This window comes from Emydura macquarii, unplaced genomic scaffold (assembly GCF_026122565.2).
Source record: "Emydura macquarii macquarii isolate MOO-44397 ecotype Brisbane River unplaced genomic scaffold, CSIRO-AGI_Emac_v2 contig_1790, whole genome shotgun sequence".
In the NCBI taxonomy this organism is placed as follows: Eukaryota; Metazoa; Chordata; order Testudines; family Chelidae; genus Emydura; species Emydura macquarii.
The window spans coordinates 30,598,163-30,621,116 of record NW_027131927.1 but is presented as its reverse complement, the minus strand read 5'-3'; the positions used below and the strand labels follow the sequence as shown (position 1 = coordinate 30,621,116).

The window sequence follows — 22,954 nt, the reverse complement described above, 5'->3', positions numbered from 1 at the left end:
AATCCTATCTGATTTAGCTGTGGATGTCCTCATTATCTATATAAATGTTTTTAATCCCTTTTTGAATCTGACTAGGTTCTTGAACTCAGTGATACCTTGCAGCAATGACTTCCACAGGTTAATTATGCACTGTGTAAAAACTATTTCCTTTTATCAATTTTAAATTTGTCGCTTTTCAATTTAATTGGAAGTCTCAGAGAGAAAATAAAAGTGCCCAATTTACCTTCACTGTACCATTCATTATTTGGTATTTCTCTTGGATGTCCCTCTCATTCATCACTTCTTTAAAGGGCTTGACCCTGCAATGTTCTGAGCGTACTGGCTCCAGACCAACAAAGCCCTTAAAGAGATACTTCATTTAAGCACACAAATAATCCCATTGATGTTTGTTTCAGAGAGATGACTTTTTAGCAGAAACCATGCTGATTTGTCCGTGTCATATCATGTTCATCTAGGTGGTTTTATAGTTCTATTTTTACTTATCATTTCAAGCAATTTAGCTGGCCATGAAGAAAAGTTTATTGAATTGTTATTGCAGGGTTGCCCCTTGCATCTGTTTTTAAAGAAGGCACAATGTTTGCTGTAGTCTGCTAGTATTGTAGCTAAATTTAATGAAATTGCATATTATTGTTATTTCAGCCACTTCATTCCTAAATATTTTCTGATTGCTTGGTTGTATACTGTCTGGTCCTGGTGACTTGTTACTCTAATTTATCAGATTGGTTTAGTATCTGTTCTTCTGACACCTTAATCTCCCACAGAACCTCATCTTTATTACTTGAAAATATCGACATTCAATAGCTCATAGCTATCTGAGCAGTCTAACTATTTTGGTTGTTATTCAGCCATCCCCATATATGCTAACATTTGTACAACCAGTTTCTATTAAAAAAACCCAGAAACATAGACAGAACTGAACTGGCAAACTTGCAGTTCATCTGGGACATTGCTAGGTATGTATTTTTTTGCCACCAAATTTCCTCTTTGCTTTAGAATTTTGTTTTTGGTTTATTCCATATGATATATAGATATATTACTACTAATTGGTTCTACCATTGTGTCCTGATACCCTCCCTATTTTAAGAACAGTGAATTAGAAGACACAGACAAACCAAGGAGTATTAAAGTGGAACTAACCTGATGATAGTTCTTGTTGATGACTGGAGAGAGAAATAATAGTGAAAATAATGGACTTCTTTTATGAGTGGAAATGGAGATACTTGACCATGAGAAATTGGAGAAGGCCTCTTCCTCTGATTCCTTTTGTTAATTTTACTTTTATTGTGGTCAAAATAAGCAATAAAACTAAGATTATGGCAAACCCTAGATACTATCAACAGGCCCCAATGATCTGTGGTTCAAATAAATTATTTCCAAATTTTAGCAGCCTTTTCCTTCCGACTTGGTACTGGATTGGAAAGGCCAAATAATCAGACTATGCAATATAGTTTCCACCATGTCAGTTCCAGAATATTAAAGCTATTACTCACCCACCTTGTTTCTCAGACAATCAGAATGAACCACTGAAAGATTTTGCAGAACCTTCAAGCATTTACTTCTTCCATAGAAGTAATGAAAGACCTGATACTTATCCTCTTTACATTTTAAAGTGAAGCAATGAATATCTAAAACTGTCCTAAGGAAACTGTCTAGCAACTTTGTCCAAAGCTCACTGAAATCAAGGGAACGACTTTTATTGATTTCAAAAGCTTTGCAGCAGGTCTTAGAAAAATTGTTGAATTATTTTTTTATTTAAATGAGAAAGGAGACACAGGCTCTGCAAACTGCTTTAATACTTGACCAAGAGAGTCTACAAAGAACCAGTCATTTAAAAGGTACAGAATAAAAGGGAAAATATCATAATTTCAATTGAGAAGTGATGAACAGATATAGCTCTCCTTACTGATATGCGGAAAGACATCTCTCTCTTTCATATTTAGCTGCCATGAGTCCTAGTAATACCATGTTAAAAGATGACTGCCAATTTACAAAGCAAGATTAAATTTCATGAAAAGATCTAGTACAGAATTTTTTTGTTTTTATTTTTTTGGCTGCCTGATCTTCATTGAGCCATACTAATATAGCCCTGAAGGAGTAAACTGCATAAACAGAAAATTACTAATTGGGGCTTCTGATAGATGAAAAGGCTTTTTAATTGTCCATTGGGAATAATGTTGTCTTTAGTGGATAAGGAAGATCGAACACATTCTGAAATCACAACTACATTCACTTCATGAGAAATGTCCCATAAAAAAACAGCCGATTAGTGGTAGTATCTACGTTTTCAAGAGACATGGAACAGAAAGCATTGTAATAGGACTAGCCACCATTTTAGATAAGAAGGATTCAAGTACTGAATGGATAGGGAATACACTGTCCTCCTTAGTCACTTTTTTACTGAAAATATCTCTGATGCCTCCTTAAGAATATTCTAAGACTTACATCTAATATGCTTCTTACAATTGCAATGATTTCTTAATATATCTGCATACTATAAATGTTAAATAATTCAGGTCATGTACATCGCATTTTTCTGTGTTCATCATTTCATTAGAGGTCACCCAACCTTTTTCCTTTTCCTCTGCAGAAAAAACTTGATTTTTAAATGATCTGTTATTTTTCCTTTTTTTAAAGAAGCTTTTGAAATTATCAGGCCCCACAGACTTCAGTGTCTTTCCATTTGTGGGAAGCATCTCCAGAATTTTGTACAGCCAGCAAAACAGAAGCTCTTTACAGCAATTTTTTTTTCCTCATGGGAACAGACAATGTCTGGGCAGGGAACCCACACTGTATCTTGCCATAATAAAGATGTCCTTTAAAACTTCAGCTAGTGTAGGCACTAATGTAAAATACATAGCTGCTATGCATTCAGCTGCAGACAAAAGAGGCTTTTCTGACATGTCTAGAGTCTGAGGGTATGTCTACACTATGGACTTCTGCCAGCATAGCTATGTCAATGAGGAGTGTGATGAAGTGTGATCTCTGACCAACATAGCTGTGCCAGCAGAAGCGTTTACTGTAGACACAGTTAGACTGGCAAAATTGCACTTTTAAAAGTAGGAATTCTTCCAAGACTTAAATTTCTGTAGGCCTCAGATGCTGCTATATCTGTCCAGTGGAAGTATGTAATTCATCGACCAATATGTGCTGTGTGTTCCCCATTTGTGCCCAATCCACAGAGGATATAAATCTGTTACAGCCCTAGCTACAGCTTGGTTCTTTAGCTGAGGCTGGAGAAATCCATGCTTTTACCTCTGCAGGCCCCTCCATTCAGCCCCAGCATGTTGGACAAGATGGTAGCCCTCATACTGGCTTCCAATGGTTTGAACTCCTATAGTCAAAGTGTACAACAGGCCAGTGTTGCTAATTCTCTCAATTCTAATCTACCATGAGTCTCATGATATTTAGTGTTACTTTTAAAGACCCAGCCTATAGTCATGTGAATATCTGACAATCTCAGATTTCTTTTTTTTTTTTTTTTTTTTTTTTTTTTTTTTTAAGTTTCTAGCCTTCATGGTTGCAGAGAAAAGCTTGAAAATGCAAATCAATGTACAAAATCAGAAGGCATATAGAGCCACAAATGTACTATTTTAAATAATGATTTTTAAGCCAATCTCATGATTTTTGAACCCATGAGGTTCAACCCCCTTAGCATGGATACAATTATACCAGTATAAATGTGCATGTGGTAGTATAGCTTAGTCCTGTAAATTCAGGGGAATAAGTTATACTGATGTAACTGTGGCCACACTAAAATGTATCAAATTTACCTATTCTGACAAAAATCACTTCCTTAAGTAGAAAACATTATATCAGTAAAAAAAAATATCTATGTGTAGACCAGGGCATAGCTATTATATGATTCATTGATAGCACAGACACTATTACATACACACACAAAACGAAGTTAAAAGAACCATATTAAAGCTTCAAAGTCAAGTCCTCAGAAGTTAGGAAAAGCCAGAATTAAAGCTGCCTGTGTGTGCAACCTTCTACCCCCCGCCCCTCATGTGTATGCATTATATAATCTCTTACCTATTATTTCTCAACAGGAAACCTGCCCTCATTCAGTACATGAAATGGATGATGTTCACTTAATGAGCAGCTATTGAATATTTTGCTTTCTCCTTGTTTAATATGAGGCCCCAAGCCTTATTTACTGCACACTAATCACTGCACCTTGCTTTAAAGACAGAATTACTGGTTTCCTGAAGGGCTGTTTATGACACTCATCACTATAGTATTTAACTACTTCACAAACACTAATCAATTAATTTTCACAACACCCCTGTGAGATGAGAGGGTATTATTATCCCCATTTCACACATAAGGAACTGTGGTACAGAGGTATTAAGGTAAAAAATTTCCATTAATTTTGGTTGGTCAATTTGAGACGTCTATGACCTGATTTTTTTTTTCTGAGTACTTAGTATCATATGGCACCTGGTCTGTTCAAAGCACACCTCCCACTGACTTCAGTTGCAGCTGTGAGTGCTCAGCATTTCTGAAAATCAGACCTCAGGGTCTCAAGCAGGCACTCAGAAAATGAGTAACACCCAATCACTGACCACCTGTGAAAAGCGTGGTTTAAGTAATTTGACTCACATCACAGGAATTCTGTGGCAGAGGCAGAAATAGAACCAAATTCTCCAGGACAGCAGTCAGCTGTCTTAACCATCCTTTCTCTTCCCACCATCTCCTGCCTCCTTCACCATACACCTTCCAACTTCTGCAAAAAGATGAAATGGGGGTCCTACAAACAATAGTCTCCTCCACTACACAACTCGGATTCATCTGCAGAGCGGTCCATTCTATGCACTGAATGAGGCAGGAGTCCTATGGTGAAAAAATAGTATGTCATCATATAATTAAGGACTGTATTGTCTGAACTGTTTTTGCTGAAATTTCCAAATAAAAACAACAAAAATCAGCTTGAGGCACACACCTGGCATGGGAAATTTCACCTAAATGGTTAAAGTTTGGCAAAGTTATAGGCAGCTGAAAACAGTGTCTTAAAATGGGAAGTGTCAGGCAACCTGAAAAATATGTGTTACTTCTACCCTTGCCTATACTACCAACTGGTGCATTACAAATATGTAGAGATAGACAGGTTGATATTCGATAAGCTTATCCAATATCACATGGAGGAAAAGAACACCCTGTGGAGCAGGGATTTGGGAACTGGACAGAAAAGAAAATACAGTATTTCTAAGCTCTCTCTAGACTGAGTCTTTTCTTATCTCTCTGCCTCAAGCACTTTTAATCTAGGGAGCAGGAAGAAATTATTTCAAGCCAAGAGGGCTGAGAGAAGCAGGGAACAGGTTTGAAGAAAGAAAATAATGGAGCATTTCAAGGGGCGGGGAGAGGGGAAGAACTACTTAAATACAAAATATTTAAGAAGAGTTAGATTTTCTCTTTAGGCTGGATCTGTTCTCTTCTATTTCTTGTATTTCTCATCTCTGGAACCACATCTACCTCTGTTCCACACGGTCTCTGTCTGGCTTCGTCTAGATAGACTAAGGCTTGGTCTACGCTACATACTTACTTCAGTATAACTACATCACTCAGGGGCGTGAAAACTGACGTAATTACTGTCTGAGCGACGTAATTATACCGACCTTAATGCCCCATGTAGACAGCACTATGTTAGTAGTAGAGCTTCTCCCACTGACATAGCTACTGCCTCCCACAGAAGTGGAATTATTAAACCGATGGGAGAGCTCATTTGTAGTGTAGATCTGCCCTACATAAGTGTTTTTCTCCTAATGTAACTTGCATTAACTGACTGCCAGTTATCTAACAAGGCTGCAAATGCTAATCTAAGCACTTGCACAAACATTTTTGTGAATGTTTGTTCCAGGATAAAATGTTTGTTCTTGGTCTTGGTTGAGTCTAAACTGAACCCTAGTGTGAAGCACAAACAGGAACAAATTTTGGTGATTTGCCTACATTAATATTTACATGCTATCTTGTTTGTTAACTTGATGTACAATGCAACTCAAAACTGCAGTCTAGGTAAATCCTCTATGCGAAGATGGTGGCCACGAATGTTGTTTTAGTCATACTCAAAACTAAATTCTATGATTAAATAAAATATTTACTTGCATAATTTGAAACAAAATTTTACAAATACATAATGATATCTCAGATAGATGGCGCTAACACCTATGAAAACACTGTGCTAAAAAGGCCTAAGATCTTCAAATAAAGGGAAAACATTTTTTTCCCAAGCTATGGTATATAAAATGTCCTTCTGAATCTGCCTCCAAATTACATACTGTAACAACTGCCTGACATTTGGTTGAATGTTTTTCTTGCACAACTTACTTTCAATTGAATTTAATGCAGCAACAAGTTCATTCCCTGTCATTTTTCAAAATCCTATCCAAGTTAAGTTAAGACACTGCTTATAAAAGAGCAACATGACATGTAAAAAAAAAGCTAGGTTTGAACTGACTATTGAAGAATGTTATAATACAGCACTATGAGTGAAATGCCAAAGAAATAAGTATTCTGCATAACAAAGTTAATCCAGACGTGTTGTTTTTTAATTATCTAATGTAAAATTCTTTTCTTCTCTATGTAGTATATTAGGCCCAGTCATCTCCACTGCATGAAAAGTCATAGGAGGGGATTTGTTATAAAGAAATCACTATAAAATTCCTTTGTAAAGATTATCCCACAGAAAGCTATTAGGGATTATGAGGAGTTCTGGGTTTGTCTCTCTTCAGGATAGGCAGCAGGGCCCATCTCCAAAGCTGGCTATTACTATGGAATCTGTGGGAGGTTAGCACTGAGGCCAGTACCCGTATTTTGTCTCTGGTTCTTGATCTCCCATCCTCACCTGGCAGTAAAATTCCACTGAAGTAGTATTAGCAACTCCAAGCATTCAAAAATCAGTCAGGACTAGGACTCTAAAAGTTATGAGATTTTTAAATAATACATTTTAGATTAATTTTATTCGCCTTCTGGATTCTGAACCTTTAGTGTGTATTGAGGTTATGTTTTCAAGCCTGTCTCTGCAACCATGAGGGCTAGAAACTTGCTTTTATATTTAAATGAAAACTGAGATTATTAATTTGTAAGAATATACATGATAATACGGTAATAAGTAATAGCCAACATTGATTCATCAAGAACAAAACATGTCAAACCAACTTAATTTCCTTCGACAGGGTTACTGGCTTAGTGGATAGAGGGAAGCAGTAGACATGATGTATCTTTGATTTTAGTGAGGCTTTTGACACAGTTCCACATGACCTTGTCATAAGCAAACTAGGGAAATGTGGTCTAGATTAAATTACTATAAAGTGGGAGCACAACTGGTTGAAAAACCATACTCAAGGAGTATGGTTCACTGTCAAATTAGATGCATATATCTAGTCCTGTCTCCCTGGAGCCAGTTCTGGGTCAGTTATTCAAATTTTTCATTAATGACTTGAATAATGGAGTGAAGAGTATGCTTATAAAATTTGTAGATAACATCAAGATGAGAAGGGTTGCAAGCATCTTGGATGACAGGATTAGAATTCAAAACTAGGACAAATTGGAGAAATGGTCTGAAATCGACAGGATGAAATTCAAAAAAGACAAGTGCAAAGCACTACATTTAATGAAGGGGAAAAATCAAATACACAAATACAAAATGAGGAATAATTGGTTGAACAGTAGTATGGCTGAAAAGAATCTGGGTGTTATAGTGGATCGCAAACTGTATATGAGCCAACAATGTAATGCAGTTGTAAAAAAGGCTAATATCATTCGGAGGTATATTAACAGGAGTGTCATAGTAAGGTCTGGTCTATGCTAGAAAATCAGGTCAGCTTAACTATGTCACTAAGGATGCGAAAAATCCACACACCCCTAAGCAACCCAGTTAAGCCAACCAAAGTCCCCATGTAGACAACAGTAGGTTGATGGGAGGCTTTTTCTGTCGACCTAGCTACCGCATCTCAGAGAGGTGGTTTACTAACGGTGAAGGAAGAACCCCTCCCATCAGTGTAGATAGTATCTACATCGAAGCGCTACAGCAGCAAAGCTACACTGTTTCAAGTGTAGACAAGCCTTTAGACAGAGGAGTAAATTGTCCTGCTCTACTTGGCACTGGTAAGGCCTCATCTGGAGTAGTGTGTCCAGTTTTGGATGCCACACCTTAAGAAAGTTGTGTACAAATTGGAGAGAGTCCAGAGAAGAGCAACAAAAATTATAAAAGGTTCAAAAAAACCTGACCTATGAGGAAAGATTAAAAAAACTGGGCAGGTTTAGACTTGATAAAATAAGACTGAAGAAGGACTAGTTCACAGTCTTCAAATACATTAAGGGCTGTTATAAAGAGGATAGTGATCAATTGTTCTTCATTTCCACTGAAGGTAAGACAAGAAGTAATGGGCATCATCTGCAGCAAGGAAGATTCATGTCAGAGTTTAGGAAAAACTTTCTAATTATAAAGGGTAGCTAAATTCTGGAGGATAGCTAAATTCCACCAAAGGTGGTTGTGGGATCCTTATCACTGGAGCTTTTTAAGAACAGGTTAGCTAAACACCTTTCAAGGATGCTCTAGGTATACTTGGTCCTGCCTCAGCACAGGGGGATGAACTAAACGACACCCCTCAAGATCCCTTGTAGCCCTACATTTCTATGATTCTGATGTATTCTCAAATTCCAGTAATTGGGACATCAAGAAAAACACCATGTATTGTAAGACTTATGGTAAAATTGTGAGAGTTGGCAATACTGTGAAGACCGTTCCATTTGGAAACACGTTCATTGACTTCAATGGACTTTGGATGAGGCACTTAATATATTCCTAAAGAAACTTTTAGTGTAAAAATTATACAAATATACATGTACTCTACACAATACCTCACACAGTCACATTTGCTGAGTTTACTTTGTACAAATATGGGGCCTGATCCTAACTCTTCACAGGATGTGCCAGATCAGTGCCACCAATTCTTATAGCTTTATTAAAAGTCTTACAAATGTATTTTTTCCCATAAAGACCCAGCTGCTGTAATCAGAATATTGCATAAGTGTCTCAGTTTTCATTTTTTAAAAGTATATTTCTAGCCCCCTGTGATTACAGAGAAAAGCTTGAACATCTAAGCAAGAACTCCCTAAAGGGTCAAAAGTGAGAAGGGAGATTAAAAAACCCACAATTTTTTATTTTTCTTTTTAAAATCCCATGATTTTAAAGCCAATCCCATGATTTTAGAGGAGCCCGACTAATGATTTTTGAATGTATGAGGTTGGCAATTCTGTCATGGTCATATCATGGTACTAAGAGTTAGTGTAGATTTATGTTGCAGGAGCCATATTACAAATGAGAAAAGCCTGTATTTTCCAAGATCAAGATGCGTGTTTATTAGAACTTTAGAAATGCCACATTGCCAGCAGTGAGAATGGGTTATGGATATATGCATGACAGGAAAACAACAGGATTATTCTGGCGCTAAATCACTGATATTTCATGTCATTTGTCTTACATAAAACAAAATGAAATATCCATTATATGTATTTATTGGAAAGGCTTATTTTTAATCCCTAAAGATTACTTTTAACAATCATTAATTGTGTGTGTAAAAAATCTTTTAAATAGTCTGAAAAGCATTTATATCTGTGTTAGTATAGATGGAAAAATAGTTATATAGTTTTGCATATTAGGAAAAAAGTATTAGCTTTCTGACATTTATAAAGCTTTTTCAGATGTAGAATGTTCAGAACAAGCTCTCAAGCCCCTGTCCTGTTAAGTGTTAATAAAATTCCATCTGGTCATTAGGAACTGTGCCAACATTACCACACAAAGAGCCTTTGAACTGTTTTAGTGTTCAAGCTTCATTTGACAGATTTTTTTTGTCAAATATGCATCTAATATTGTACAGATGGCGGGGTCTAGCAAGTTTACACATAAGTAAACTTGAAGCCACTTTTGAAACAAAGCTACTGTTTTTTGGTTTTTTTTTTTTTTTTTTTTTTTTTTTAACTTGTTTAAGACTGTGCAGTCTACTGCTTCTCTAATTTCCTTATTAGACAAATAAAAAGTAAAAGTGAAAAATTAACATATAGCAGCTCTAAAAATGCAAGTAGAGTACAAATCTGTACATTTGTTTTCTAGGCTGATTAAATGGGACTTGCAACCGTCAATTAATGTCACACTAGACAGCAAATCAAAGACCTTTTAAATGACAAAAGCTCTCACCAGGCCAAAAAAAAAAAAAATCACATGAGAATTGTTCTGAGTGATAAGGTATTTCATCCAATATATAGACACTACAATAAATTAGCAGCACAGAAGGCCAATAATTGCGTGCACGGCCCCCACTGTTAACAGCAGTTACATATCTGTTCTTTTTGCCTTGTGCTAATAAAGGAAAATAAATACTACACTGTAACTTCTACTTAGGTTTACCATGAAAATACAAAGCTAAGTATGGCCTGCCGAAAACGACATCTGATGGTGATGGGGAATTCTATGTTTCATTTATGTAGCACTGAAAACCTTGGCTCCATCCTCAGCCCCCCAATGTAATGCAGCCGGTAAACTGCTCAAAAGAGACAGCGAAGGATTCCCCCTTACACATGGGAATCCTTAGGTGGTACAAAACCAGTATAGCTGTTCTGCCACTCACCTCTGCCCTAAGTAAGGAGTGTGTGGGCAAGCAACAGAGAGTGGGTGTGCCACGGGTCGGAGGACTAGGGAAGAGCAACCAGTTTCCTGCCAGAACCTCAGCTGGTACAATAGTAACGTAGAGCAACACACCCAGAGCTGTTTCAAGACTTAGGAGCATGCAGCAGCATGAGAAGCAGGTTGGAGGCACACCTCTCGAGCAGCAGTGCCAAGTGGGCTCAAACCATCACCATCTTTTCAGTTAACTGGTGAATATGCTGCTCAATTGCGCCACAGAGACAGCCGTGTGGATAAGGGAAATCTAACGTTTGCTTAGAGCTATCTTTCCCTCCCTGCACCTTTTAACTGCATCAAGTGTAAATTGTAAAAGTCACTGGGATTACACGTGCACTTAAGTCTTTGCAGGATCAGAACCTGAAAGACAGAATTAGGGCCTGATACTGCAAGTACGTTAGCAATCCTAATGGATTGCTCTTGTGAGTAAAGGTACTCAGATGTGTAAGTGTTTGCCAAGTTCTGGTTTGTAAAAATGACACCAAAGAAAATAACTTTAAAAATATATTCATTCAGTGGTTATGAATTCACAACCTGTGGACATTACAAAAGAATTGAATTTTTAGGAGGGATTTGAATAAAAAGAGGACCTTAGCTTTGTCACCCACTATTTGACAATCTTTTCAAATGAACCTATAGATCCTGTCTTAATTAAAATAAACTATTATAATCTTTTTAAAGCCGTAATATAAATTATTAGGACCCAAAGAGCAATCTAACACAGAAAACAAAATAGACAGTGCAACGGAAAAACATCATCTAATGTAGGAAAAGCTCTGGAACTTTTAAAAAAGCTATAAAAGACTTACCTAATGCCAGAGCACAATGCTGATTCACTACATTAAAGGCCAGATTTTTACAGGTACTTAGGCACCCATTGGGATTTTCACCCACTTTTGCCTATCTACATCTTTAAAATGTAAATCTTTAAAAAAAATCTGGCCCTTAAACACTAATGGTTGACATGACTTTGATTTACCTAGTGCAACTGGTCAGTAATCTAAATTCTACCAATTAAGTTCTTTTCTGTGTAGGATTTATCATCTTCCTTCCTTGGCATCTGATTATGGGATCTGTCCTATAAATGGCCACAACTGAATGCTGTTCAGGAAGGAATCTCAAGTCCTCTTAAACCTTTAGCACCTTTTTGAACTCTGACTCTTCTAAATATCTTACAACACATGGCACTTATTCACTAGACAGAAGGACAAGAAAACAGTCTCCTCCCAGGCTAACATCAGTTTTGTTCCATGGCTATCCAGGATTGATCAACTCACTATAACAAGCAATTCCCCAGCCCCAGTTTATCTGGGTTCTTAGATGGCAGACATCATTATAGTGTCTGAGCTAGCATAGTTCCCTTGGTCTATTACCTCCATGAAAAAACCTAACCTCCACTTGGCCAAGAAAGTGAGAAACCTGTAGACATTCCAAAGCCTACGGCTGCTACACATAACCGTGCACCAGTGGTGAAGCACAAGAGAATAAAGTTTACATAGGAGTGGCATATGCTCCATTGTTTTCCGCTCTTCACCACTCAAAGAAAATATGCAATGGAGCATCCCATCCATCCATGAAAACCAAATGAACACTTTAAAGAATAAACTCACAAATATCTCACTAAAAATTAAATAAACTACTCCTACCATCTAGATAATGAAATACACCACAGAAATATACCACAGAAATCTGGTATTAAACACCTAGTGGCCATCTCCCTTCAATGATTCAGGATTGTTAGAAAATTATGCTTCAACCATAAGTAGAGTGAGGTTCATGGTATCAGTTTACTTTCTAGAGGACATTTCTCCATATCACAAAAATCACTAACATTGACTTTAGCTTTTTTTTTTAAAAAAAGATGTAATTCCATTCACCCACCCAAAAAACAAAAGGATCATCCTAAAATCAACTCATCCACTACTTTATTCCCACCGTAGATTTCTCTTGTCCCTGATAATAAGGCAGGTTTTTGGGAAGATATTCACTGAAACATGCAGAGAGACTGTGCAGTGATATCACAAAGGAGGCAGAGTTTCATCAGATTGTTAAAATCCTAGCAGCTGCTCATCCAGCCTTCTGTGAAGGGATTTTTCATTTGTTTTTAATTTCTTATTTTTTAACTTCCCCCATCAAATCTTACACAAGCACTATTCCTAATTGCATACTATTTGTGCACATGCTAAGTTTCATCTGTCAAAATTTTGTGGTTCTGCTATTCTCCTATCTAAAATATTAATGAAAAAATATTTTTCTGATAAGTAAAAAGCTTACCTAGGTATCTTAAATATTCATTAAGAAAAATGTACCCAGGAGCTGAGACTAAGTTTGGAAAGTTTCAGCCCAAAATAAATTTTTTTTAGAAATCTGTGAATGTCTGAAAATAGGAGACTATAATGGAAATCATTTTCAACTTATACTAATGCTTTTGCTTCCAGAGAGAGATTGTTATAAAAAGACTACTAGAAATATGTATTGGAATCACAAAGATCCTTTAGTTGCCATATTCATGTGATCTGTGGTAATGCTGAATAATCTGTGTATATGTGTTTACAAACTTACTTTGAGTAAAATATTTCCATCCAAGAAACAGGGAATGCAAAGACAATGGAACATTAGAATTGCTTTTCCATCTACTAAATCACATTTTTTACAATCTGTAATTCAACTGTTTCCTTTAAATCAAGGAAGGGCTGATGGAAGAGTGACTATCTCCTCACGCCTGGAGAAAAGGAACATGTTCTCTGGCAGCAATGAAGGATATGAAGGAATATAAGTCAACCCTGTATAATAGGAATTCTTGGCTGATAAGACCACACCTGCTCACCTGATGCCATCAATCCTTCAGTTTAGCAGAGACAGTACTGAATATTGTGGCCCCAATCCAGCAACTTGCACCACATGGGCAGATAGCTGTGCAGAAACTGCAAGAAACTGCAAACTGTAAACTTCAAACTGTAAACTGCAGAATCAGAGTCTGAATCATTTACAATGGGCTTGTAATGTTTAAAATTCCTGTCAAGTCTCAATATCACAGATCTAGGAGCTTTAGGGCAAAAAATGCACTCTAGAATTCTTCTAAAGGTATTACAATACCTTTTACATCTGATGTTAAAGAGATTAGTGCCCATCTTTGGCAAATATTTATCATTAAAAAGATTTATCTATTAACGCAGTTATTTGTTCTCACTTGGGAACGTAAAGGACAGAGGTGGCCAACCCTGGCTCGTAAGCCACATGCAGCTCTTTTACAGTTAAAGTGCGGCTTGCAGAACCTCCTATGCCCCCCTGCATTCTCCGCCAACCAGACTGGGGTGGGGAGCTCAGAGCTTTTGCCCTGAGGCAGGGTAGTGAGGCTAGAGGATTCTGCCCAGCAGCGAGGAAGGTCTTGGGGGGTCACTAAGTTTGGCCACCCCTGGAATAGGACATACAGAATCAGTGTGGATATACCGTATTGTTATGATCAGCTTAGATGCTCTCCTGAGGATAAGGATTCTATTGAGTTTACATACAAGTCTGACTCAAAACTGCAGTCTAATCAGATGATGGACCTAAAATTATTCTCAAAATGTTCCACAGTAACCATACTTTTTAAACCACAAAACTCCCATGTATCCTGCATAATTACTGAAATTCTAAGTGATCATTTATTTACCTTTAGGATGCATGTAGAATTTTATTTACATAGAATTATATGACAGTACAATAAACGAGACACTGATGTTTGTAGAAAACACATTTCAGTCCACACAAATAGCTGGGTAAATCATAATCCCAACACTACCCGACTTGAGTATTACTGAAGACTCCTTTGGATGAATATGTGCCTGAATAAGATGAAATATATAACCATTGCAAATGTATTTTGTGGTGTTAGTTTGGAGGAGGGAAATCTAGCAAATCAAAGAGGAAAAAGAATACAACACGATGAAAGAAATCTATACATATACATCTTCAAAAAACAAAACGAAAAAAAACCTCACCATCGAGGACAAACTTCAGTAAAGACAAATGCAGAGTGCTCCACTCAGAAAGGAACAATCAAGTCCATGAATACAAAATGAGAAATGACTGCCTAGAAATGTGTACTGCAGAAAGAATCTGGGGGTTATAGTGGATCACCAACTAAATATCAGTAAAAAATGTAAAGCCAGAGATACCGTCCTCTTGCTGAAAGCCAGTGGAACCACTCATATAAGTAAAGTTATCAGAAAATCATAGAAATATAGGGCTGGAAGGGAGCCCCCTGAGCCGAGGCAAGACCAAATATACCTAGATAATCCCTGAAAGGTGTTTGGCTCTGTTCTTAAAAAGCTGCAAAGGCATGGATTCCACTATCTCCTTTAAAGCCTATTCCAGTGGTTGACTATCTTTAGAGTTAGAAATTCTTTTTCCTACTATCTAACCTAATTCTCCCTTGCTGCAGATTAAGCCTGTTACTTCTTGTCCTTCCCTCAGTGGTGTGATGGGGTGTTCACCCCCCACAAGACCAATTAACTGACCAGACTGCACCTGCAGAAGCATAAAGGGAGCAGGGATTTAAGTAGAAGAGGAGCAGCTGGGCAGGAACAAGCAGGGCTGGAGGGAAGGAGTCACTACCTAGGAGATGCGAGAGGGGGCTGAGGCCAGAGGTAAGTAGTCTATAATTATGCCTTGGGAAGAGGGAGTGTGGCTTGGCAAGCCCAGAGAAGTGGAGAGGTAAGCAAGGCTCAGGGTAAAAGCAGTGAGGTCTGGGGTAGGTCAAACCTTGGCTGCTGATGAGGACCTCAGAGCTGGGAGCTAGACTGGAGGGTGGTCCAAGACACCCTACCAGCTGCTGACGAAGTGGCCCCTGTGAGGCAGCAAGCAGAAGACACAGGAGGAAATTCACCTGCTTTACTTGGCACTCATGGGCCTTAGCTGGAGTACTGTGTTCAGTTTTGGATGCCATAAGAAAGATTTGGACAAATTGGAGAGAGTCGAGAGGACAGCATTGGCCCTCCACTAATTTACATCTGATGAGCATCTGATGAGGATCTGACCCTTTTAGCATCATTGAAAAAAATGATAGGAAACAATTTCTCTCACACCTGTTAATACATTCTAGAATATTAACTTTTTGTAGGCTCATATTCAATTTGTGATCCACTACAATACCCAGATCCTTTTTAGCAGTACTTCTGTTTAGCCAATTATTCCCCATTTTGCATTTATACATCATGCAAAGTACTATACTTAAGAAGGAAAAATTATAAACCATCATCTATTATTATGGACAAACAGGGCTAAATCCTCGTTGGTGTAATTGGCATAGGTCTCTCACATAGTTTTTGGTAACTGATAAGTGTGGAGCATGCAATTTGTCCAGGTTGTTTTGAATTCTAATCCTGTCCTCCAAAGTGCTAGCAACCCCTTTCATTTTGGTGTCATCTGCATGTTATAAGCATATTCTTCAATCCATTATCCAACTCATTAATGAAAATATTGAATGACTACATAAGTATTTGCAAGATCAGGACATACATCTGGGAGCAACAGATTTCTGAAGGCTAAGTGTCCTGGTATTGACTGTTTACTGAGGGTTTGTCTACACAAATAAATTTACTGGCATAATGTGTGTGTGTAAATGGTTTAGCTTATATCTCTTCCAAAGCACTACAAGTTAAAACGGAAAAAGGCACTCTAATTCATGAATAAGAATAGTTATATTGCTAGAAATAGGACAATATAGTAAGACAGGTATAATTATCCCAGTAAATTTCTGTGTAGACAACCTCGAAAAGAGATGTTACTAATCTATTGACAATCTTTGATATAGCTAAGGCTGACCTTCTGTGCTGCATCTCCAATAAGCAGCGCACAGAAATCACAACACAGAACGGGGAGGATAAAGACGACTGTAATCCCAATTCTGGACTGTCATAAGAGCTGTTGTAGCCTCTAGCCTAATTTATGCTATGTCTATGCTGCAGTTAGCCCATGTGATTGGCGCCTGGCTTAGCCTAGGTTGGGGTCAAGTGTTCCCACAGCAAAGCCCTATCTGTATCATTGTGTCCTCACTGTTTCTGAGCTTGCTCATGGGTGTCTGGTCACCTATCCCATGGCCCTTTGTGTTGAGACACTCTAGGATTCTTTCCCTGTTAATTGTGGAAGAACTTACTGTGTTTCAGGAAGAATTGTAGGAAGGACACTGGAGGACTATCCGCGCTTCAGTATTGTGTTTTGGGTGTGTTGTGTAGGGGTTTTTTTGTTTGCCTACTTCCTCACTGCAAAATGGGCAGGTTCCAGCCTCAGTAAAACCAGAGCTTGGGTTTATCCCCAGATGGGTAAACTATCCAAGGACTAAAGAACCTCCATCAGATGTTTCTCTGTGTAGAGGGTAGCAAGGGTTGGGCTACAACCTAGGTAAGAACCCAGGGGCTGCTTTAATTTCCATCGGCCTCCTAGGAGTGCCTATGAGCTGCTCCACCAGCCAAAGCATAGAAATCTATGTAGCAATTAGTACTTTGAAGACTTCCCCAACATGTCCCCAGCCACACCGCTCCGATGCTCTCTGCAGCAGAGCTTGAGAGACTTTTAAGGCTGTTTATGGCAGGCCTACCCACTGCCTCTGTCAGCTGTGGGGCTTTCAGAACCCCTATGTGCTGCTGGAATGGCATAAAGGAGCCACAGTTAGGGGAAGAATTCCTCCTACAAATTTCAAGTTTCTAATTCTTTTTCTCAAAACGTCTGTTCTCACTTATAACAGGTGCATTGAAAGTGGAAGGAGGGACAAGAAAGCCTTAAGTTGTCCGATATTATAATAGGGAGCTTATAAATCCAATTTGAGTAAAAAGATAGCCTCTTGTATAGTATGGGCCAGATGCTGATGAAATTATAACTCCTGTAGATTTGTAAGACCTCTGACATGTCAAGAGTAAAGGACCAAGATGCTTCTGTTTCAGCAGGCATAAGTCAATGCAACGTTGTTGCATGCTGTGATCCATTTACTTCCAGCAGCTGCATGTAAGAATAAAACAGCATTGGTGAGGTCTTAATATTCCTCTCAATTTTATTAATTCATAAAAGCAACCCACTGAAGGTGGTTGCGATAATGCTAATTAATGCAGTCACATTTTACCTTAAGGATCAATATCTATCAGGAAAGACTAAATCTATTAATATTAGACTACAAGCACAAGTAGTCTACAATCTTCCCTCTCCCCAGATATGCATCATTTAAAATATGTAGCTGGCCACAATTATGAATAATTTGGTAATAATTGCTGGTGATTTAAAGTTCCCTTTAACTGCAATTGAGGATAGATCATCCATAGCTCCATTATAAAGCAACTTTTCAAAAAGCACTGATTATGATGTCCATTTTTGAGGCTGGGCACTTCATCTATCCAGATTAAAAAAGAATAGGAGAATTATCAACGCACAATTTCCTCACTTGTGACTAGATAGTTATAGTGCTTCAAAAAATGCATATAAACACACATACACACACAAAAGCTTGGTTATATTGGCTCAGATCCTAAAAGGTAATCAGGTGCATAAATACATTGGGAGATCAGGGCCAGTAAAATACCATTTACACTGAAAAATTAAAAATCCCCAAATGCCTGCATGTCAATGTACTTTCAGTCCTCTTTTAGATTCAGCACCCCTCTTCATTATAAACAGATTCCAATGTGCTAACCCCTTGAGGTACTGCCGTTTTCTTTCACTAGAGGTACAGGTACAGTTGTATTAAAAGGGGATTGTCATCCGCATGTTTCTCTGATCTAGTTGTGCAGAAATTCCCATTTCCCTGTATGCGAATGGGATAAGGTGAAATCTTGCCTCTCAGGCCTTGAATACATGGGATTTCAACCATCTTGTAGCTATCCAGAAACAAACCCCTAGGGTGTATCTAAACCTGAGTTTGGCAACCATTTAATCCAAGAGGACACAGGAAACAATTAACTCATGTTTGCTAGCACAATTGCAAATGCTAGCCTAGACAGGCCACAAAACATTTGTTGCAGGACCCACATTTTTGTAAGTTACCCTAGAGCTCAGCCTTCCTAGCACAAATTTTGTGGAATGGTCACATGAATATTTACAATTCTATTAATGTGAGTTAATTAGCAATCAGTTTATTTATTTTTTTTAAAATAAAAAACTCTAGTGTCCCCTCAGTATAGACTGGCAAAACTGTTGTAAACAATGATACATCATACCTCTACTTGGAATTGACAAACTGTACCTGTTCCAATTGCAATCTATTGAGGTTTGTCTATTCCTACAAGATTTGCATTAGTGGCTCTAAGTGGGGTAAATCCCTAGTGTAGACAAGGCTTCAATCTTGCCATCTGTGCTCTTAGAAGGGAGGAAACAGGAGCTTATCTGTTCTGGCTTTCATGAAAGTAACCCTAGCACAGAATGAAGAGGAGTTGGTCTTGCTATTGTTTCTGTTATTGGGAGTTGAAGATCTAGGGCCTGATTTTCCACTGCCTTGTGCAATCACCTATGCAAGGGGAGTGCAAACTCTACCACTCTGGAAGGCTAGTGCTTGAAATCCACTTCACCTAGAACTAAATGAGTATACAAGGTACATGGTAATGGAAAATCAAACACATACTCTTCCACCAGCCACACGCACATAATTGCATGCACTCTGCTACCACTGCTGGGGTAAGGAGTAGGAAGAACTATTTTACCAGATCGGCATTCTTTTGTTCCAGTTAAATTTGTAGTAAGTCTGGGTTTGAGTAAAAAAAATCCCTAGTTGCTTTGCTATAACAGGATTCCATTGTGCATATCAAAATAAAAAATTTTATCCCCTGGTTACTTTAAATAAATTTATTTATTCATTCTGAGATTCTTGTCCTGCATTTGTTCAAGGTCATTCTCCACTACTACTGGAATTCATGTATAGGAAAGGACAATCAGATTAGAAAAAACATGGAGGCTAATACCTTGCCATTGAGGAATAGCAAATTCTGTTGAGTGTGATGGAAGATTCTTAACATTAACAAGTCAAACCCTATGATCCTGCAGGAAGCCCTGATGAGCAGAACAGGAGCTCAGAGAACTTTCTTTACATTGTAGTATTCAGATGAAAAATAAACACTTTAAAAGTTACAATGAAGCTCACACTTTCAAATATCAGCATGATTTATTATATCTCCACTCATACACCTGCCTGAGAAGGGAAAGGAAGCATCTCAGAAAGAGAATGGTAACTTATACTACTGGATGGAGTTAAAAACAAGCTTTAGCACAACTTAAATTCTGGAAGAAAAGGTTACAACACATTAGGCTTTATGGTAAGAATCTACAGCCAAAATATAATAAGACAATTAAGTACATGACACAGATGGCCTGGAATGTTTATATCATGCACCAAAAGAGATGATTGCTATGAATTTTTATAAACAGCTGATTAAATTTTAGCAACTCCCCAAATGCCTATTAAAACAATGGGTTAAAAACATGCCAGCTGCTAGAAGGTGATATGCTATAATGAAATAACTATAAAAGTCAGCAGACATCTTCATGTTTTTAGGCAGTTATAGAGCTGTGGTCTGAATATAGGAATGAGACCCAAACTCCTGTTTTTGATTCGGGTCCAGAGGCAGTATCAGGTTAAAAACTGAAACTTTAGAAGCATATTTCCTTAACTGTGGAACTAAACACCTTAGAGTAGATTAAACATTACTAGTTATGCTATTTGTTTACTTTTTGCATGTTTAAGTTTAAAACAATAAAAATAAACTTGTCAGTTTACACTTTTGTTTTTGTCCATTTCTTTTTATGGTTCTCTTAACAGGATGCTGCAGTCTTTTAAATTGCAAAACACTGAAGGAAGTGACTTCATGTTTTTTGCATTTATAAAAAAAAAAATCTATTTATTTTCACTGGCTGTATTCTGATATTTTGTAAAAAATGGTCTTTATAAAACCTAAATTTTGGGCTAAATTTGCCTTGGCATTGTCCCTTAAACTCAGAGGTAGTCAATAGGCGGCCCAGGGACCAAATCCAGATCTCCAGATGCTTTTGAACAGACCCTGAAATCTCATTTATTTATTTTCTTTGAAGTCTGGACCTTGATGATATCTTGACCAAGAAATGTGGGCCTTGACAAAAAAATAATTACCCCTGCTTTAACCCCTTTGCCTCACTTACCCCTTTATGTAAAATAGGGGTGATGTGCTGTTCACTTGCCTCAGAGGGTGTTCTAAGAACCGATTTAATGTTTATAAAGCACTGTGAAGAGGAAGGTGCTATGCATGATAGAGCTCTGTAGTGTATCTTCTCTATTCTAGTGCCCTGTGTGCATGGAGTGTCAGCCCTACTCACATAAATGTTTGACATCATGATGCGCTGCAGACAGCAGCTTTTAAGACTACAAGGCCTGATTCGATGGTGATGCTGATTCCTTGAGATGTAGAACACCTGTAACTTTCAATGTCTTCAGTGGGAGTCCAGGGTCTTTGGTAGCAGTCAAGATTATGCCCATAAATCCTAATGCTACTAAGTCCTTGTCTACACTAGCACTTATGGTGGCAAAACCTTTGTTGCTGAGGGGTGTAAACCCCCGCCACCCAGGCAACATAAGTTTTGCCAGCATAAGCGCTTGTGTGGCCAGCACTATGACAATGAGAGACGCTCTCCCACCGACACAGCTACCACTGCTTGTTTAGTGTTTTTATTATGTCAGCCAGAGATCTCTCTCCCATCGATATAACGCAGCTACAAGTTCAATGCATCTCAGATATTATGAAAACATCATGGGCCTGATTCCACTAGCTTATACTGTGAATAGTCAGTTACACAACTGCAACGTGATTGTAAAACGCTACCATTCTGACTTGGTTAGTGTTTTACACCAACTATGCACTTACTTTACATAAACAAGTGTGATCCAGGGCAACTGAAAATTGGGGTATGAGTCTAATCACCCTTTTACTGGTGTAAATCAAAAGTAATAAAAGTGAAGTGAGACTGGTATCAGGCCCAGAGCTCTTTCTTAGTTAGAGGCAGCAAATAGGCTTTGAACCAAATGAGACTTAACAGCCATTATAGATGCTGAAATATTTTTCAAATCTAAGTGGGAGTATTTTTTTTTTTTTTTTGGGGGGGGGGGGGAGTGACTAATTAACGGTAAGCATTTTTTAGCTGGGGGCTCTCTGCTCTTTCAAATATGAAAAAGTAAATATTTTTAACTGACCTAACTTCAGAACATTAAAGTGTGGCAATATTTAAAAGTTTTAAATTATGAAGCACAAGTAAAACTGCCATCTGACAGATTTTCCTGCAAAAAAACAAAAAACAAAAAAACAAGTCTCTGCATCTTGGCTTTTATTAATTTTTGTTTGCTGTGTGAGCATTAGAGACCTTCAATGATAGATCAATCAGACCCTTCCTGTTTGATAGTTTATATTACCCACACATTGTTCTAGAATCTAGATCCAGCAGTAGGAATGTCTGACACAGAAACATACAAAGGCCAAATTAGTTTCACCATAATAAAGGCAGGGTAACTCTACTGGATTTAGGGGAGTTACACTGATGTAAGTAACCAAGCAGAATTTGGTCCACTAACCACAGTCCTGATCCTGCAAAAAGTTAGCATAAGCATGAAAGGCTTCCCCCATGGAACCATTTGCAGGACCAGGGTCATAGAAGTATGCTACCCCTTGGTTGTGATATGAACATACAACTTTGACCATCAAAAACCTACCCCGGGTGTTGTCTGTGACAAATAGATGTGACTAGATAGAATTCTATCTGCTTCTTGAACTGGGAAACTGGTGAGTTAAAAAGGAACTGTAACCAGCTCTGGGTGAAGACAACACACAGCCTATGAATTGACAGCTACATTAATGGATCCCTTTGCATGTCCATGTGCTAGGCAAGTGATTTTTTTTCACATGTGTAATTTGTGCATCAATTAATGCAGATTAAATTGTACACTTTACTGGTAAAGGTATATAAGCAGTGCAGACTCATTTAAAATATTACTTTAAGTTATACATCACACATGCCAGTAACACCAGCATTATCTTGTGTTACTGGTAATCGGCTTCAGTTATAGAACCTATTGCAGCTCTCAGCAAACATAGGTGCTGGAACTGGGGGTGCTACACACCTCCTCACTCAAAGTGGTTTCCATCATACGCAGGATTGACAATTTGGTTCAATGGCTCTCGGCACCCCCACTATACCAACTGTTCAAGCACCAATGCCAGCAAAAAGAAAATGAAAAAATGTAAAGACGATGTAGAAAATGTAAAACTATTGTACTGTTTCCAGTAACAGCTA

The 22,954-nt window shown here is 38.0% G+C and overlaps 1 protein-coding gene and 1 long non-coding RNA gene across 3 annotated transcripts in view; one reads left to right on the top strand and one right to left on the bottom strand.

Moving 5' to 3' along the window:
- The window catches only part of RAP1GDS1 (Rap1 GTPase-GDP dissociation stimulator 1), a 162,961-nt gene that overhangs the window by 126,613 nt on the left and 13,394 nt on the right, over nucleotides 1-22,954 (bottom strand). The gene's annotated exons all lie outside the window — the stretch shown is intronic.
- Nucleotides 15,260-21,168, top strand: LOC137159222 (uncharacterized). Its single transcript, XR_010921598.1, has 2 exons — nucleotides 15,260-15,312; nucleotides 20,956-21,168. It is a non-coding gene; the product is annotated as an uncharacterized lncRNA (long non-coding RNA).